Source organism: Balaenoptera acutorostrata, chromosome 19, assembly GCF_949987535.1.
Source record: "Balaenoptera acutorostrata chromosome 19, mBalAcu1.1, whole genome shotgun sequence".
Taxonomy (NCBI): Eukaryota; Metazoa; Chordata; class Mammalia; order Artiodactyla; family Balaenopteridae; genus Balaenoptera; species Balaenoptera acutorostrata.
This window is the reverse complement of record NC_080082.1, coordinates 40,623,055-40,641,760: the sequence shown is the minus strand read 5'-3', so window position 1 is coordinate 40,641,760 and position 18,706 is coordinate 40,623,055.

Below are 18,706 nucleotides of genomic sequence, written 5' to 3'. Positions count from 1 at the left end.
GAGGTTTGATTGTGGAACCCTCAGGCTTGGGAACATGACTGAGGCTTGATGGTGGAACGATGTGGCCTGGAAACAGGAATGACGTTTGATGGTGGAACCCTGCGGCCTGGCAACATGACTGAGGCTTGATTCTGGAACCCTGTGGCCTGGCAACATGACTGAGGTTTGATTCTGGATCCCTGTGGCCTGGGAACATGACTGAGGCGTGATTCTGGAAAACTGTGGCCTGGAAACATGACATCTGTTTAGATTGTGGAATATTGTGCCCTGGGAACCTGACTGAGCCTTGGTTCTGGAACTCTGTGGACTGGGAACATGACTGAGATTTATTCTAGAACCCTGTAGCCTGGGAACATAACTGAGGATTGATTCAGGAACCCTGTGGCCTGGGAACATGACATCGGTGGATTCTGGAACCCTGTGGCCTGGGAACATGAGAACGGTTTGATTCTGGAACCCTGTGGCCTGGCAACATGACTGAGGCTTGATTCTGGAACCCTGTGGCCTGGCAACATGACTGAGGCTTGATTCTGGAACCGTGTGGCCTGGGAAGTTGACTGGGGTTTGATCGCAGAAACCTGTGGACTGTCCACATGACTGAGGTTTCATGGTTGAACCCTGTGGCATGGCAACATGATTGAGGTTTGATTGTGGAACCCTCAGGCTTGGGAACATGACTGAGGCTTAATGGTGGAACACTGTGGCCTGGAAACAGGAATGAGGTTTGATTCTGGATCCCTGTGGCCTGGGAACATGACTGAGGCGTGATTCGGGAAAACTGTGGCCTGGGAAAATGACATCTGTTTAGATTGTGGAATAGTGTGCCCTGGGAACCTGACTGAGCCTTGGTTCTGGAACTCTGTGGACTGGGAACATGACTGAGGTTTATTCTAGAACCCTGTAGCCTGGGAACATAACTGAGGATTGATTCTGGAACCCTGTGGCCTGGGAACATGACATCGGTGGATTCTGGAACCCTTTGGCCTGGGAACATGAGAACGGTTTGATTCTGGAACCCTGTGGCCTGGCAACATGACTGAGGCTTGATTCTGGAACCCTGTGGCCTGGCAACATGACTGAGGCTTGATTCTGGAACCGTGTGGCCTGGGAACTTGACTGGGGTTTGATCGCAGAAACCTGTGGACTGTCCACATGACTGAGGTTTGATGGTGGAACCCTGTGCACTGGGAACATGACTGAGGCCTGATACTGGAACCCCGTGGCGTGGGAACATGCCATTGGTTTGATTCTGGAACCCTGTTTCCTGAGAACATGACTGAGGTTTGATGGTTGAACCCTGTGGCATGGCAACATGATTGAGGTTTGATTGTGGAACCCTCAGGCTTGGGAACATGACTGAGGCTTGATGGTGGAACGATGTGGCCTGGAAACAGGAATGACGTTTGATGGTGGAACCCTGCGGCCTGGCAACATGACTGAGGCTTGATTCTGGAACCCTGTGGCCTGGCAACATGACTGAGGTTTGATTCTGGATCCCTGTGGCCTGGGAACATGACTGAGGCGTGATTCTGGAAAACTGTGGCCTGGAAACATGACATCTGTTTAGATTGTGGAATAGTGTGCCCTGGGAACCTGACTGAGCCTTGGTTCTGGAACTCTGTGGACTGGGAACATGACTGAGGTTTATTCTAGAACCCTGTAGCCTGGGAACATAACTGAGGATTGATTCTGGAACCCTGTGGCCTGGGAACATGACATCGGTGGATTCTGGAACCCTTTGGCCTGGGAACATGAGAACGGTTTGATTCTGGAACCCTGTGGCCTGGCAACATGACTGAGGCTTGATTCTGGAACCCTGTGGCCTGGCAACATGACTGAGGCTTGATTCTGGAACCGTGTGGCCTGGGAACTTGACTGGGGTTTGATCGCAGAAACCTGTGGACTGTCCACATGACTGAGGTTTGATGGTGGAACCCTGTGCACTGGGAACATGACTGAGGCCTGATACTGGAACCCCGTGGCGTGGGAACATGCCATTGGTTTGATTCTGGAACCCTGTTTCCTGAGAACATGACTGAGGTTTGATGGTTGAACCCTGTGGCATGGCAACATGATTGAGGTTTGATTGTGGAACCCTCAGGCTTGGGAACATGACTGAGGCTTGATGGTGGAACGATGTGGCCTGGAAACAGGAATGACGTTTGATGGTGGAACCCTGCGGCCTGGCAACATGACTGAGTCTTGATTCTGGAACCCTGTGGCCTGGCAACATGACTGAGGTTTGATTCTGGATCCCTGTGGCCTGGGAACATGACTGAGGCGTGATTCTGGAAAACTGTGGCCTGGAAACATGACATCTGTTTAGATTGTGGAATAGTGTGCCCTGGGAACCTGACTGAGCCTTGGTTCTGGAACTCTGTGGACTGGGAACATGACTGAGGTTTATTCTAGAACCCTGTAGCCTGGGAACATAACTGAGGATTGATTCTGGAACCCTGTGGCCTGGGAACATGACATCGGTGGATTCTGGAACCCTGTGGCCTGGGAACATGAGAACGGTTTGATTCTGGAACCCTGTGGCCTGGCAACATGACTGAGGCTTGATTCTGGAACCCTGTGGCCTGGCAACATGACTGAGGCTTGATTCTGGAACCGTGTGGCCTGGGAACTTGACTGGGGTTTGATCGCAGAAACCTGTGGACTGTCCACATGACTGAGGTTTGATGGTGGAACCCTGTGCACTGGGAACATGACTGAGGCCTGATACTGGAACCCCGTGGCGTGGGAACATGCCATTGGTTTGATTCTGGAACCCTGTTTCCTGAGAACATGACTGAGGTTTGATGGTTGAACCCTGTGGCATGGCAACATGATTGAGGTTTGATTGTGGAACCCTCAGGCTTGGGAACATGACTGAGGCTTGATGGTGGAACGATGTGGCCTGGAAACAGGAATGACGTTTGATGGTGGAACCCTGCGGCCTGGCAACATGACTGAGGCTTGATTCTGGAACCCTGTGGCCTGGCAACATGACTGAGGTTTGATTCTGGATCCCTGTGGCCTGGGAACATGACTGAGGCGTGATTCTGGAAAACTGTGGCCTGGAAACATGACATCTGTTTAGATTGTGGAATAGTGTGCCCTGGGAACCTGACTGAGCCTTGGTTCTGGAACTCTGTGGACTGGGAACATGACTGAGGTTTATTCTAGAACCCTGTAGCCTGGGAACATAACTGAGGATTGATTCTGGAACCCTGTGGCCTGGGAACATGACATCGGTGGATTCTGGAACCCTTTGGCCTGGGAACATGAGAACGGTTTGATTCTGGAACCCTGTGGCCTGGCAACATGACTGAGGCTTGATTCTGGAACCCTGTGGCCTGGCAACATGACTGAGGCTTGATTCTGGAACCGTGTGGCCTGGGAACTTGACTGGGGTTTGATCGCAGAAACCTGTGGACTGTCCACATGACTGAGGTTTGATGGTGGAACCCTGTGCACTGGGAACATGACTGAGGCCTGATACTGGAACCCCGTGGCGTGGGAACATGCCATTGGTTTGATTCTGGAACCCTGTTTCCTGAGAACATGACTGAGGTTTGATGGTTGAACCCTGTGGCATGGCAACATGATTGAGGTTTGATTGTGGAACCCTCAGGCTTGGGAACATGACTGAGGCTTGATGGTGGAACGATGTGGCCTGGAAACAGGAATGACGTTTGATGGTGGAACCCTGCGGCCTGGCAACATGACTGAGGCTTGATTCTGGAACCCTGTGGCCTGGCAACATGACTGAGGTTTGATTCTGGATCCCTGTGGCCTGGGAACATGACTGAGGCGTGATTCTGGAAAACTGTGGCCTGGAAACATGACATCTGTTTAGATTGTGGAATATTGTGCCCTGGGAACCTGACTGAGCCTTGGTTCTGGAACTCTGTGGACTGGGAACATGACTGAGATTTATTCTAGAACCCTGTAGCCTGGGAACATAACTGAGGATTGATTCAGGAACCCTGTGGCCTGGGAACATGACATCGGTGGATTCTGGAACCCTGTGGCCTGGGAACATGAGAACGGTTTGATTCTGGAACCCTGTGGCCTGGCAACATGACTGAGGCTTGATTCTGGAACCCTGTGGCCTGGCAACATGACTGAGGCTTGATTCTGGAACCGTGTGGCCTGGGAAGTTGACTGGGGTTTGATCGCAGAAACCTGTGGACTGTCCACATGACTGAGGTTTCATGGTTGAACCCTGTGGCATGGCAACATGATTGAGGTTTGATTGTGGAACCCTCAGGCTTGGGAACATGACTGAGGCTTGATGGTGGAACGATGTGGCCTGGAAACAGGAATGACGTTTGATGGTGGAACCCTGCGGCCTGGCAACATGACTGAGGCTTGATTCTGGAACCCTGTGGCCTGGCAACATGACTGAGGTTTGATTCTGGATCCCTGTGGCCTGGGAACATGACTGAGGCGTGATTCTGGAAAACTGTGGCCTGGAAACATGACATCTGTTTAGATTGTGGAATAGTGTGCCCTGGGAACCTGACTGAGCCTTGGTTCTGGAACTCTGTGGACTGGGAACATGACTGAGATTTATTCTAGAACCCTGTAGCCTGGGAACATAACTGAGGATTGATTCAGGAACCCTGTGGCCTGGGAACATGACATCGGTGGATTCTGGAACCCTGTGGCCTGGGAACATGAGAACGGTTTGATTCTGGAACCCTGTGGCCTGGCAACATGACTGAGGCTTGATTCTGGAACCCTGTGGCCTGGCAACATGACTGAGGCTTGATTCTGGAACCGTGTGGCCTGGGAAGTTGACTGGGGTTTGATCGCAGAAACCTGTGGACTGTCCACATGACTGAGGTTTCATGGTTGAACCCTGTGGCATGGCAACATGATTGAGGTTTGATTGTGGAACCCTCAGGCTTGGGAACATGACTGAGGCTTGATGGTGGAAACCTCTGGCCTGGAAACAGGAATGAGGTTTGATGGTGGAACCCTGTTGCCTGGCAACATGACTGAGGTTTGATTCTGGAAAACTGTGGCCTGGGAACATGACATCTGTTTAGATTGTGGAATAGTGTGCCCTGGGAACCTGACTGAGCCTTGGTTCTGGAACTCTGTGGACTGGGAACATGACTGAGGTTTATTCTAGAACCCTGTAGCCTGGGAACCTAACTGAGGATTGATTCTGGAATTCTGTGGCCTGGGAACATGACATCGGTGGATTCTGGAAACCTGTGGTAACATGACTGAGGCTTGATTCTGGAACCCTGTGGCCTGGCAACATGACTGAGGCTTGATTCTGGAACCGTGTGGCCTGGGAACTTGACTGGGGTTTGATCGCAGGAACCTGTGGACTGTCCACATGACTGAGGTTTCATGGTTGAACCCTGTGGCATGGCAACATGATTGAGGTTTGATTGTGGAACCCTCAGGCTTGGGAACATGACTGAGGCTTAATGGTGGAACACTGTGGCCTGGAAACAGGAATGAGGTTTGATTCTGGATCCCTGTGGCCTGGGAACATGACTGAGGCGTGATTCGGGAAAACTGTGGCCTGGGAAAATGACATCTGTTTAGATTGTGGAATAGTGTGCCCTGGGAACCTGACTGAGCCTTGGTTCTGGAACTCTGTGGACTGGGAACATGACTGAGGTTTATTCTAGAACCCTGTAGCCTGGGAACATAACTGAGGATTGATTCTGGAACCCTGTGGCCTGGGAACATGACATCGGTGGATTCTGGAACCCTTTGGCCTGGGAACATGAGAACGGTTTGATTCTGGAACCCTGTGGCCTGGCAACATGACTGAGGCTTGATTCTGGAACCCTGTGGCCTGGCAACATGACTGAGGCTTGATTCTGGAACCGTGTGGCCTGGGAACTTGACTGGGGTTTGATCGCAGAAACCTGTGGACTGTCCACATGACTGAGGTTTGATGGTGGAACCCTGTGCACTGGGAACATGACTGAGGCCTGATACTGGAACCCCGTGGCGTGGGAACATGCCATTGGTTTGATTCTGGAACCCTGTTTCCTGAGAACATGACTGAGGTTTGATGGTTGAACCCTGTGGCATGGCAACATGATTGAGGTTTGATTGTGGAACCCTCAGGCTTGGGAACATGACTGAGGCTTGATGGTGGAACGATGTGGCCTGGAAACAGGAATGACGTTTGATGGTGGAACCCTGCGGCCTGGCAACATGACTGAGGCTTGATTCTGGAACCCTGTGGCCTGGCAACATGACTGAGGTTTGATTCTGGATCCCTGTGGCCTGGGAACATGACTGAGGCGTGATTCTGGAAAACTGTGGCCTGGAAACATGACATCTGTTTAGATTGTGGAATATTGTGCCCTGGGAACCTGACTGAGCCTTGGTTCTGGAACTCTGTGGACTGGGAACATGACTGAGATTTATTCTAGAACCCTGTAGCCTGGGAACATAACTGAGGATTGATTCAGGAACCCTGTGGCCTGGGAACATGACATCGGTGGATTCTGGAACCCTGTGGCCTGGGAACATGAGAACGGTTTGATTCTGGAACCCTGTGGCCTGGCAACATGACTGAGGCTTGATTCTGGAACCCTGTGGCCTGGCAACATGACTGAGGCTTGATTCTGGAACCGTGTGGCCTGGGAAGTTGACTGGGGTTTGATCGCAGAAACCTGTGGACTGTCCACATGACTGAGGTTTCATGGTTGAACCCTGTGGCATGGCAACATGATTGAGGTTTGATTGTGGAACCCTCAGGCTTGGGAACATGACTGAGGCTTGATGGTGGAACGATGTGGCCTGGAAACAGGAATGACGTTTGATGGTGGAACCCTGCGGCCTGGCAACATGACTGAGGCTTGATTCTGGAACCCTGTGGCCTGGCAACATGACTGAGGTTTGATTCTGGATCCCTGTGGCCTGGGAACATGACTGAGGCGTGATTCTGGAAAACTGTGGCCTGGAAACATGACATCTGTTTAGATTGTGGAATAGTGTGCCCTGGGAACCTGACTGAGCCTTGGTTCTGGAACTCTGTGGACTGGGAACATGACTGAGATTTATTCTAGAACCCTGTAGCCTGGGAACATAACTGAGGATTGATTCAGGAACCCTGTGGCCTGGGAACATGACATCGGTGGATTCTGGAACCCTGTGGCCTGGGAACATGAGAACGGTTTGATTCTGGAACCCTGTGGCCTGGCAACATGACTGAGGCTTGATTCTGGAACCCTGTGGCCTGGCAACATGACTGAGGCTTGATTCTGGAACCGTGTGGCCTGGGAAGTTGACTGGGGTTTGATCGCAGAAACCTGTGGACTGTCCACATGACTGAGGTTTCATGGTTGAACCCTGTGGCATGGCAACATGATTGAGGTTTGATTGTGGAACCCTCAGGCTTGGGAACATGACTGAGGCTTGATGGTGGAAACCTCTGGCCTGGAAACAGGAATGAGGTTTGATGGTGGAACCCTGTTGCCTGGCAACATGACTGAGGTTTGATTCTGGAAAACTGTGGCCTGGGAACATGACATCTGTTTAGATTGTGGAATAGTGTGCCCTGGGAACCTGACTGAGCCTTGGTTCTGGAACTCTGTGGACTGGGAACATGACTGAGGTTTATTCTAGAACCCTGTAGCCTGGGAACCTAACTGAGGATTGATTCTGGAATTCTGTGGCCTGGGAACATGACATCGGTGGATTCTGGAAACCTGTGGTAACATGACTGAGGCTTGATTCTGGAACCCTGTGGCCTGGCAACATGACTGAGGCTTGATTCTGGAACCGTGTGGCCTGGGAACTTGACTGGGGTTTGATCGCAGGAACCTGTGGACTGTCCACATGACTGAGGTTTCATGGTTGAACCCTGTGGCATGGCAACATGATTGAGGTTTGATTGTGGAACCCTCAGGCTTGGGAACATGACTGAGGCTTAATGGTGGAACACTGTGGCCTGGAAACAGGAATGAGGTTTGATTCTGGATCCCTGTGGCCTGGGAACATGACTGAGGCGTGATTCGGGAAAACTGTGGCCTGGGAAAATGACATCTGTTTAGATTGTGGAATAGTGTGCCCTGGGAACCTGACTGAGCCTTGGTTCTGGAACTCTGTGGACTGGGAACATGACTGAGGTTTATTCTAGAACCCTGTAGCCTGGGAACATAACTGAGGATTGATTCTGGAACCCTGTGGCCTGGGAACATGACATCGGTGGATTCTGGAACCCTTTGGCCTGGGAACATGAGAACGGTTTGATTCTGGAACCCTGTGGCCTGGCAACATGACTGAGGCTTGATTCTGGAACCCTGTGGCCTGGCAACATGACTGAGGCTTGATTCTGGAACCGTGTGGCCTGGGAACTTGACTGGGGTTTGATCGCAGAAACCTGTGGACTGTCCACATGACTGAGGTTTGATGGTGGAACCCTGTGCACTGGGAACATGACTGAGGCCTGATACTGGAACCCCGTGGCGTGGGAACATGCCATTGGTTTGATTCTGGAACCCTGTTTCCTGAGAACATGACTGAGGTTTGATGGTTGAACCCTGTGGCATGGCAACATGATTGAGGTTTGATTGTGGAACCCTCAGGCTTGGGAACATGACTGAGGCTTGATGGTGGAACGATGTGGCCTGGAAACAGGAATGACGTTTGATGGTGGAACCCTGCGGCCTGGCAACATGACTGAGGCTTGATTCTGGAACCCTGTGGCCTGGCAACATGACTGAGGTTTGATTCTGGATCCCTGTGGCCTGGGAACATGACTGAGGCGTGATTCTGGAAAACTGTGGCCTGGAAACATGACATCTGTTTAGATTGTGGAATAGTGTGCCCTGGGAACCTGACTGAGCCTTGGTTCTGGAACTCTGTGGACTGGGAACATGACTGAGGTTTATTCTAGAACCCTGTAGCCTGGGAACATAACTGAGGATTGATTCTGGAACCCTGTGGCCTGGGAACATGACATCGGTGGATTCTGGAACCCTTTGGCCTGGGAACATGAGAACGGTTTGATTCTGGAACCCTGTGGCCTGGCAACATGACTGAGGCTTGATTCTGGAACCCTGTGGCCTGGCAACATGACTGAGGCTTGATTCTGGAACCGTGTGGCCTGGGAACTTGACTGGGGTTTGATCGCAGAAACCTGTGGACTGTCCACATGACTGAGGTTTGATGGTGGAACCCTGTGCACTGGGAACATGACTGCGGCCTGATACTGGAACCCCGTGGCGTGGGAACATGCCATTGGTTTGATTCTGGAACCCTGTTTCCTGAGAACATGACTGAGGTTTGATGGTTGAACCCTGTGGCATGGCAACATGATTGAGGTTTGATTGTGGAACCCTCAGGCTTGGGAACATGACTGAGGCTTGATGGTGGAACGATGTGGCCTGGAAACAGGAATGACGTTTGATGGTGGAACCCTGCGGCCTGGCAACATGACTGAGGCTTGATTCTGGAACCCTGTGGCCTGGCAACATGACTGAGGTTTGATTCTGGATCCCTGTGGCCTGGGAACATGACTGAGGCGTGATTCTGGAAAACTGTGGCCTGGAAACATGACATCTGTTTAGATTGTGGAATAGTGTGCCCTGGGAACCTGACTGAGCCTTGGTTCTGGAACTCTGTGGACTGGGAACATGACTGAGATTTATTCTAGAACCCTGTAGCCTGGGAACATAACTGAGGATTGATTCAGGAACCCTGTGGCCTGGGAACATGACATCGGTGGATTCTGGAACCCTGTGGCCTGGGAACATGAGAACGGTTTGATTCTGGAACCCTGTGGCCTGGCAACATGACTGAGGCTTGATTCTGGAACCCTGTGGCCTGGCAACATGACTGAGGCTTGATTCTGGAACCGTGTGGCCTGGGAAGTTGACTGGGGTTTGATCGCAGAAACCTGTGGACTGTCCACATGACTGAGGTTTCATGGTTGAACCCTGTGGCATGGCAACATGATTGAGGTTTGATTGTGGAACCCTCAGGCTTGGGAACATGACTGAGGCTTGATGGTGGAACGATGTGGCCTGGAAACAGGAATGACGTTTGATGGTGGAACCCTGCGGCCTGGCAACATGACTGAGGCTTGATTCTGGAACCCTGTGGCCTGGCAACATGACTGAGGTTTGATTCTGGATCCCTGTGGCCTGGGAACATGACTGAGGCGTGATTCTGGAAAACTGTAGCCTGGAAACATGACATCTGTTTAGATTGTGGAATAGTGTGCCCTGGGAACCTGACTGAGCCTTGGTTCTGGAACTCTGTGGACTGGGAACATGACTGAGATTTATTCTAGAACCCTGTAGCCTGGGAACATAACTGAGGATTGATTCAGGAACCCTGTGGCCTGGGAACATGACATCGGTGGATTCTGGAACCCTGTGGCCTGGGAACATGAGAACGGTTTGATTCTGGAACCCTGTGGCCTGGCAACATGACTGAGGCTTGATTCTGGAACCCTGTGGCCTGGCAACATGACTGAGGCTTGATTCTGGAACCGTGTGGCCTGGGAAGTTGACTGGGGTTTGATCGCAGAAACCTGTGGACTGTCCACATGACTGAGGTTTCATGGTTGAACCCTGTGGCATGGCAACATGATTGAGGTTTGATTGTGGAACCCTCAGGCTTGGGAACCTGACTGAGGCTTGATGGTGGAAACCTCTGGCCTGGAAACAGGAATGAGGTTTGATGGTGGAACCCTGTTGCCTGGCAACATGACTGAGGTTTGATTCTGGAAAACTGTGGCCTGGGAACATGACATCTGTTTAGATTGTGGAATAGTGTGCCCTGGGAACCTGACTGAGCCTTGGTTCTGGAACTCTGTGGACTGGGAACATGACTGAGGTTTATTCTAGAACCCTGTAGCCTGGGAACCTAACTGAGGATTGATTCTGGAATTCTGTGGCCTGGGAACATGACATCGGTGGATTCTGGAAACCTGTGGTAACATGACTGAGGCTTGATTCTGGAACCCTGTGGCCTGGCAACATGACTGAGGCTTGATTCTGGAACCGTGTGGCCTGGGAACTTGACTGGGGTTTGATCGCAGAAACCTGTGGACTGTCCACATGACTGAGGTTTCATGGTTGAACCCTGTGGCATGGCAACATGATTGAGGTTTGATTGTGGAACCCTCAGGCTTGGGAACATGACTGAGGCTTAATGGTGGAACACTGTGGCCTGGAAACAGGAATGAGGTTTGATTCTGGATCCCTGTGGCCTGGGAACATGACTGAGGCGTGATTCGGGAAAACTGTGGCCTGGGAAAATGACATCTGTTTAGATTGTGGAATAGTGTGCCCTGGGAACCTGACTGAGCCTTGGTTCTGGATCCCTGTGGACTGTCCACATGACTGAGGTTTCATGGTTGAACCCTGTGGCATGGCAACATGATTGAGGTTTGATTGTGGAACCCTCAGGCTTGGGAACATGACTGAGGCTTAATGGTGGAACACTGTGGCCTGGAAACAGGAATGAGGTTTGATTCTGGATCCCTGTGGCCTGGGAACATGACTGAGGCGTGATTCGGGAAAACTGTGGCCTGGGAAAATGACATCTGTTTAGATTGTGGAATAGTGTGCCCTGGGAACCTGACTGAGCCTTGGTTCTGGAACTCTGTGGACTGGGAACATGACTGAGGTTTATTCTAGAACCCTGTAGCCTGGCAACATGACTGAGGCTTGATTCTGGAACCCTGTGGCCTGGCAACATGACTGAGGCTTGATTCTGGAACCGTGTGGCCTGGGAACTTGACTGGGGTTTGATCGCAGAAACCTGTGGACTGTCCACATGACTGAGGTTTGATGGTGGAACCCTGTGCACTGGGAACATGACTGAGGCCTGATACTGGAACCCCGTGGCGTGGGAACATGCCATTGGTTTGATTCTGGAACCCTGTTTCCTGAGAACATGACTGAGGTTTGATGGTTGAACCCTGTGGCATGGCAACATGATTGAGGTTTGATTGTGGAACCCTCAGGCTTGGGAACATGACTGAGGCTTGATGGTGGAACGATGTGGCCTGGAAACAGGAATGACGTTTGATGGTGGAACCCTGCGGCCTGGCAACATGACTGAGGCTTGATTCTGGAACGCTGTGGCCTGGCAACATGACTGAGGTTTGATTCTGGATCCCTGTGGCCTGGGAACATGACTGAGGCGTGATTCTGGAAAACTGTGGCCTGGAAACATGACATCTGTTTAGATTGTGGAATAGTGTGCCCTGGGAACCTGACTGAGCCTTGGTTCTGGAACTCTGTGGACTGGGAACATGACTGAGGTTTATTCTAGAACCCTGTAGCCTGGGAACATAACTGAGGATTGATTCTGGAACCCTGTGGCCTGGGAACATGACATCGGTGGATTCTGGAACCCTTTGGCCTGGGAACATGAGAACGGTTTGATTCTGGAACCCTGTGGCCTGGCAACATGACTGAGGCTTGATTCTGGAACCCTGTGGCCTGGCAACATGACTGAGGCTTGATTCTGGAACCGTGTGGCCTGGGAACTTGACTGGGGTTTGATCGCAGAAACCTGTGGACTGTCCACATGACTGAGGTTTGATGGTGGAACCCTGTGCACTGGGAACATGACTGAGGCCTGATACTGGAACCCCGTGGCGTGGGAACATGCCATTGGTTTGATTCTGGAACCCTGTTTCCTGAGAACATGACTGAGGTTTGATGGTTGAACCCTGTGGCATGGCAACATGATTGAGGTTTGATTGTGGAACCCTCAGGCTTGGGAACATGACTGAGGCTTGATGGTGGAACGATGTGGCCTGGAAACAGGAATGACGTTTGATGGTGGAACCCTGCGGCCTGGCAACATGACTGAGGCTTGATTCTGGAACCCTGTGGCCTGGCAACATGACTGAGGTTTGATTCTGGATCCCTGTGGCCTGGGAACATGACTGAGGCGTGATTCTGGAAAACTGTGGCCTGGAAACATGACATCTGTTTAGATTGTGGAATAGTGTGCCCTGGGAACCTGACTGAGCCTTGGTTCTGGAACTCTGTGGACTGGGAACATGACTGAGATTTATTCTAGAACCCTGTAGCCTGGGAACATAACTGAGGATTGATTCAGGAACCCTGTGGCCTGGGAACATGACATCGGTGGATTCTGGAACCCTGTGGCCTGGGAACATGAGAACGGTTTGATTCTGGAACCCTGTGGCCTGGCAACATGACTGAGGCTTGATTCTGGAACCCTGTGGCCTGGCAACATGACTGAGGCTTGATTCTGGAACCGTGTGGCCTGGGAAGTTGACTGGGGTTTGATCGCAGAAACCTGTGGACTGTCCACATGACTGAGGTTTCATGGTTGAACCCTGTGGCATGGCAACATGATTGAGGTTTGATTGTGGAACCCTCAGGCTTGGGAACATGACTGAGGCTTGATGGTGGAACGATGTGGCCTGGAAACAGGAATGACGTTTGATGGTGGAACCCTGCGGCCTGGCAACATGACTGAGGCTTGATTCTGGAACCCTGTGGCCTGGCAACATGACTGAGGTTTGATTCTGGATCCCTGTGGCCTGGGAACATGACTGAGGCGTGATTCTGGAAAACTGTGGCCTGGAAACATGACATCTGTTTAGATTGTGGAATAGTGTGCCCTGGGAACCTGACTGAGCCTTGGTTCTGGAACTCTGTGGACTGGGAACATGACTGAGATTTATTCTAGAACCCTGTAGCCTGGGAACATAACTGAGGATTGATTCAGGAACCCTGTGGCCTGGGAACATGACATCGGTGGATTCTGGAACCCTGTGGCCTGGGAACATGAGAACGGTTTGATTCTGGAACCCTGTGGCCTGGCAACATGACTGAGGCTTGATTCTGGAACCCTGTGGCCTGGCAACATGACTGAGGCTTGATTCTGGAACCGTGTGGCCTGGGAAGTTGACTGGGGTTTGATCGCAGAAACCTGTGGACTGTCCACATGACTGAGGTTTCATGGTTGAACCCTGTGGCATGGCAACATGATTGAGGTTTGATTGTGGAACCCTCAGGCTTGGGAACATGACTGAGGCTTGATGGTGGAAACCTCTGGCCTGGAAACAGGAATGAGGTTTGATGGTGGAACCCTGTTGCCTGGCAACATGACTGAGGTTTGATTCTGGAAAACTGTGGCCTGGGAACATGACATCTGTTTAGATTGTGGAATAGTGTGCCCTGGGAACCTGACTGAGCCTTGGTTCTGGAACTCTGTGGACTGGGAACATGACTGAGGTTTATTCTAGAACCCTGTAGCCTGGGAACCTAACTGAGGATTGATTCTGGAATTCTGTGGCCTGGGAACATGACATCGGTGGATTCTGGAAACCTGTGGTAACATGACTGAGGCTTGATTCTGGAACCCTGTGGCCTGGCAACATGACTGAGGCTTGATTCTGGAACCGTGTGGCCTGGGAACTTGACTGGGGTTTGATCGCAGAAACCTGTGGACTGTCCACATGACTGAGGTTTCATGGTTGAACCCTGTGGCATGGCAACATGATTGAGGTTTGATTGTGGAACCCTCAGGCTTGGGAACATGACTGAGGCTTAATGGTGGAACACTGTGGCCTGGAAACAGGAATGAGGTTTGATTCTGGATCCCTGTGGCCTGGGAACATGACTGAGGCGTGATTCGGGAAAACTGTGGCCTGGGAAAATGACATCTGTTTAGATTGTGGAATAGTGTGCCCTGGGAACCTGACTGAGCCTTGGTTCTGGATCCCTGTGGACTGTCCACATGACTGAGTTTTCATGGTTGAACCCTGTGGCATGGCAACATGATTGAGGTTTGATTGTGGAACCCTCAGGCTTGGGAACATGACTGAGGCTTAATGGTGGAACACTGTGGCCTGGAAACAGGAATGAGGTTTGATTCTGGATCCCTGTGGCCTGGGAACATGACTGAGGCGTGATTCGGGAAAACTGTGGCCTGGGAAAATGACATCTGTTTAGATTGTGGAATAGTGTGCCCTGGGAACCTGACTGAGCCTTGGTTCTGGAACTCTGTGGACTGGGAACATGACTGAGGTTTATTCTAGAACCCTGTAGCCTGGCAACATGACTGAGGCTTGATTCTGGAACCCTGTGGCCTGGCAACATGACTGAGGCTTGATTCTGGAACCGTGTGGCCTGGGAACTTGACTGGGGTTTGATCGCAGAAACCTGTGGACTGTCCACATGACTGAGGTTTGATGGTGGAACCCTGTGCACTGGGAACATGACTGAGGCCTGATACTGAAACCCCGTGGCGTGGGAACATGCCATTGGTTTGATTCTGGAACCCTGTTTCCTGAGAACATGACTGAGGTTTGATGGTTGAACCCTGTGGCATGGCAACATGATTGAGGTTTGATTGTGGAACCCTCAGGCTTGGGAACATGACTGAGGCTTGATGGTGGAACGATGTGGCCTGGAAACAGGAATGACGTTTGATGGTGGAACCCTGCGGCCTGGCAACATGACTGAGGCTTGATTCTGGAACCCTGTGGCCTGGCAACATGACTGAGGTTTGATTCTGGATCCCTGTGGCCTGTGAACATGACTGAGGCGTGATTCTGGAAAACTGTGGCCTGGAAACATGACATCTGTTTAGATTGTGGAATAGTGTGCCCTGGGAACCTGACTGAGCCTTTGTTCTGGAACTCTGTGGACTGGGAACATGACTGAGATTTATTCTAGAACCCTGTAGCCTGGGAACATAACTGAGGATTGATTCAGGAACCCTGTGGCCTGGGAACATGACATCGGTGGATTCTGGAACCCTGTGGCCTGGGAACATGAGAACGGTTTGATTCTGGAACCCTGTGGCCTGGCAACATGACTGTGGCTTGATTCTGGAACCCTGTGGCCTGGCAACATGACTGAGGCTTGATTCTGGAACCGTGTGGCCTGGGAAGTTGACTGGGGTTTGATCGCAGAAACCTGTGGACTGTCCACATGACTGAGGTTTCATGGTTGAACCCTGTGGCATGGCAACATGATTGAGGTTTGATTGTGGAACCCTCAGGCTTGGGAACATGACTGAGGCTTGATGGTGGAAACCTCTGGCCTGGAAACAGGAATGAGGTTTGATGGTGGAACCCTGTTGCCTGGCAACATGACTGAGGTTTGATTCTGGAAAACTGTGGCCTGGGAACATGACATCTGTTTAGATTGTGGAATAGTGTGCCCTGGGAACCTGACTGAGCCTTGGTTCTGGAACTCTGTGGACTGGGAACATGACTGAGGTTTATTCTAGAACCCTGTAGCCTGGGAACCTAACTGAGGATTGATTCTGGAATTCTGTGGCCTGGGAACATGACATCGGTGGATTCTGGAAACCTGTGGTAACATGACTGAGGCTTGATTCTGGAACCCTGTGGCCTGGCAACATGACTGAGGCTTGATTCTGGAACCGTGTGGCCTGGGAACTTGACTGGGGTTTGATCGCAGAAACCTGTGGACTGTCCACATGACTGAGGTTTCATGGTTGAACCCTGTGGCATGGCAACATGATTGAGGTTTGATTGTGGAACCCTCAGGCTTGGGAACATGACTGAGGCTTAATGGTGGAACACTGTGGCCTGGAAACAGGAATGAGGTTTGATTCTGGATCCCTGTGGCCTGGGAACATGACTGAGGCGTGATTCGGGAAAACTGTGGCCTGGGAAAATGACATCTGTTTAGATTGTGGAATAGTGTGCCCTGGGAACCTGACTGAGCCTTGGTTCTGGAACTCTGTGGACTGGGAACATGACTGAGGTTTATTCTAGAACCCTGTAGCCTGGGAACATAACTGAGGATTGATTCTGGAACCCTGTGGCCTGGGAACATGACATCGGTGGATTCTGGAACCCTTTGGCCTGGGAACATGAGAACGGTTTGATTCTGGAACCCTGTGGCCTGGCAACATGACTGAGGCTTGATTCTGGAACCCTGTGGCCTGGCAACATGACTGAGGCTTGATTCTGGAACCGTGTGGCCTGGGAACTTGACTGGGGTTTGATCGCAGAAACCTGTGGACTGTCCACATGACTGAGGTTTGATGGTGGAACCCTGTGCACTGGGAACATGACTGAGGCCTGATACTGGAACCCCGTGGCGTGGGAACATGCCATTGGTTTGATTCTGGAACCCTGTTTCCTGAGAACATGACTGAGGTTTGATGGTTGAACCCTGTGGCATGGCAACATGATTGAGGTTTGATTGTGGAACCCTCAGGCTTGGGAACATGACTGAGGCTTGATGGTGGAACGATGTGGCCTGGAAACAGGAATGACGTTTGATGGTGGAACCCTGCGGCCTGGCAACATGACTGAGGCTTGATTCTGGAACCCTGTGGCCTGGCAACATGACTGAGGTTTGATTCTGGATCCCTGTGGCCTGGGAACATGACTGAGGCGTGATTCTGGAAAACTGTGGCCTGGAAACATGACATCTGTTTAGATTGTGGAATAGTGTGCCCTGGGAACCTGACTGAGCCTTTGTTCTGGAACTCTGTGGACTGGGAACATGACTGAGATTTATTCTAGAACCCTGTAGCCTGGGAACATAACTGAGGATTGATTCAGGAACCCTGTGGCCTGGGAACATGACATCGGTGGATTCTGGAACCCTTTGGCCTGGGAACATGAGAACGGTTTGATTCTGGAACCCTGTGGCCTGGCAACATGACTGAGGCTTGATTCTGGAACCCTGTGGCCTGGCAACATGACTGAGGCTTGATTCTGGAACCGTGTGGCCTGGGAAGTTGACTGGGGTTTGATCGCAGAAACCTGTGGACTGTCCACATGACTGAGGTTTGATGGTGGAACCCTGTGCACTGGGAACATGACTGAGGCCTGATACTGGAACCCCGTGGCGTGGGAACATGCCATTGGTTTGATTCTGGAACCCTGTGGCCTGGCAACATGACTGAGGCTTGATTCTGGAACCCTGTGGCCTGGCAACATGACTGAGGCTTGATTCTGGAACCGTGTGGCCTGGGAACTTGACTGGGGTTTGATCGCAGAAACCTGTGGACTGTCCACATGACTGAGGTTTCATGGTTGAACCCTGTGGCATGGCAACATGATTGAGGTTTGATTGTGGAACCCTCAGGCTTGGGAACATGACTGAGGCTTGATGGTGGAACGATGTGGCCTGGAAACAGGAATGACGTTTGATGGTGGAACCCTGCGGCCTGGCAACATGACTGAGGCTTGATTCTGGAACCCTGTGGCCTGGCAACATGACTGAGGTTTGATTCTGGATCCCTGTGGCCTGGGAACATGACTGAGGCGTGATTCTGGAAAACTGTGGCCTGGAAACATGACATCTGTTTAGATTGTGGAATAGTGTGCCCTGGGAACCTGACTGAGCCTTGGTTCTGGAACTCTGTGGACTGGGAACATGACTGAGATTTATTCTAGAACCCTGTAGCCTGGGAACATAACTGAGGATTGATTCAGGAACCCTGTGGCCTGGGAACATGACATCGGTGGATTCTGGAACCCTGTGGCCTGGGAACATGAGAACGGTTTGATTCTGGAACCCTGTGGCCTGGCAACATGACTGAGGCTTGATTCTGGAACCCTGTGGCCTGGCAACATGACTGAGGCTTGATTCTGGAACCGTGTGGCCTGGGAAGTTGACTGGGGTTTGATCGCAGAAACCTGTGGACTGTCCACATGACTGAGGTTTCATGGTTGAACCCTGTGGCATGGCAACATGATTGAGGTTTGAATGTGGAACCCTCAGGCTTGGGAACA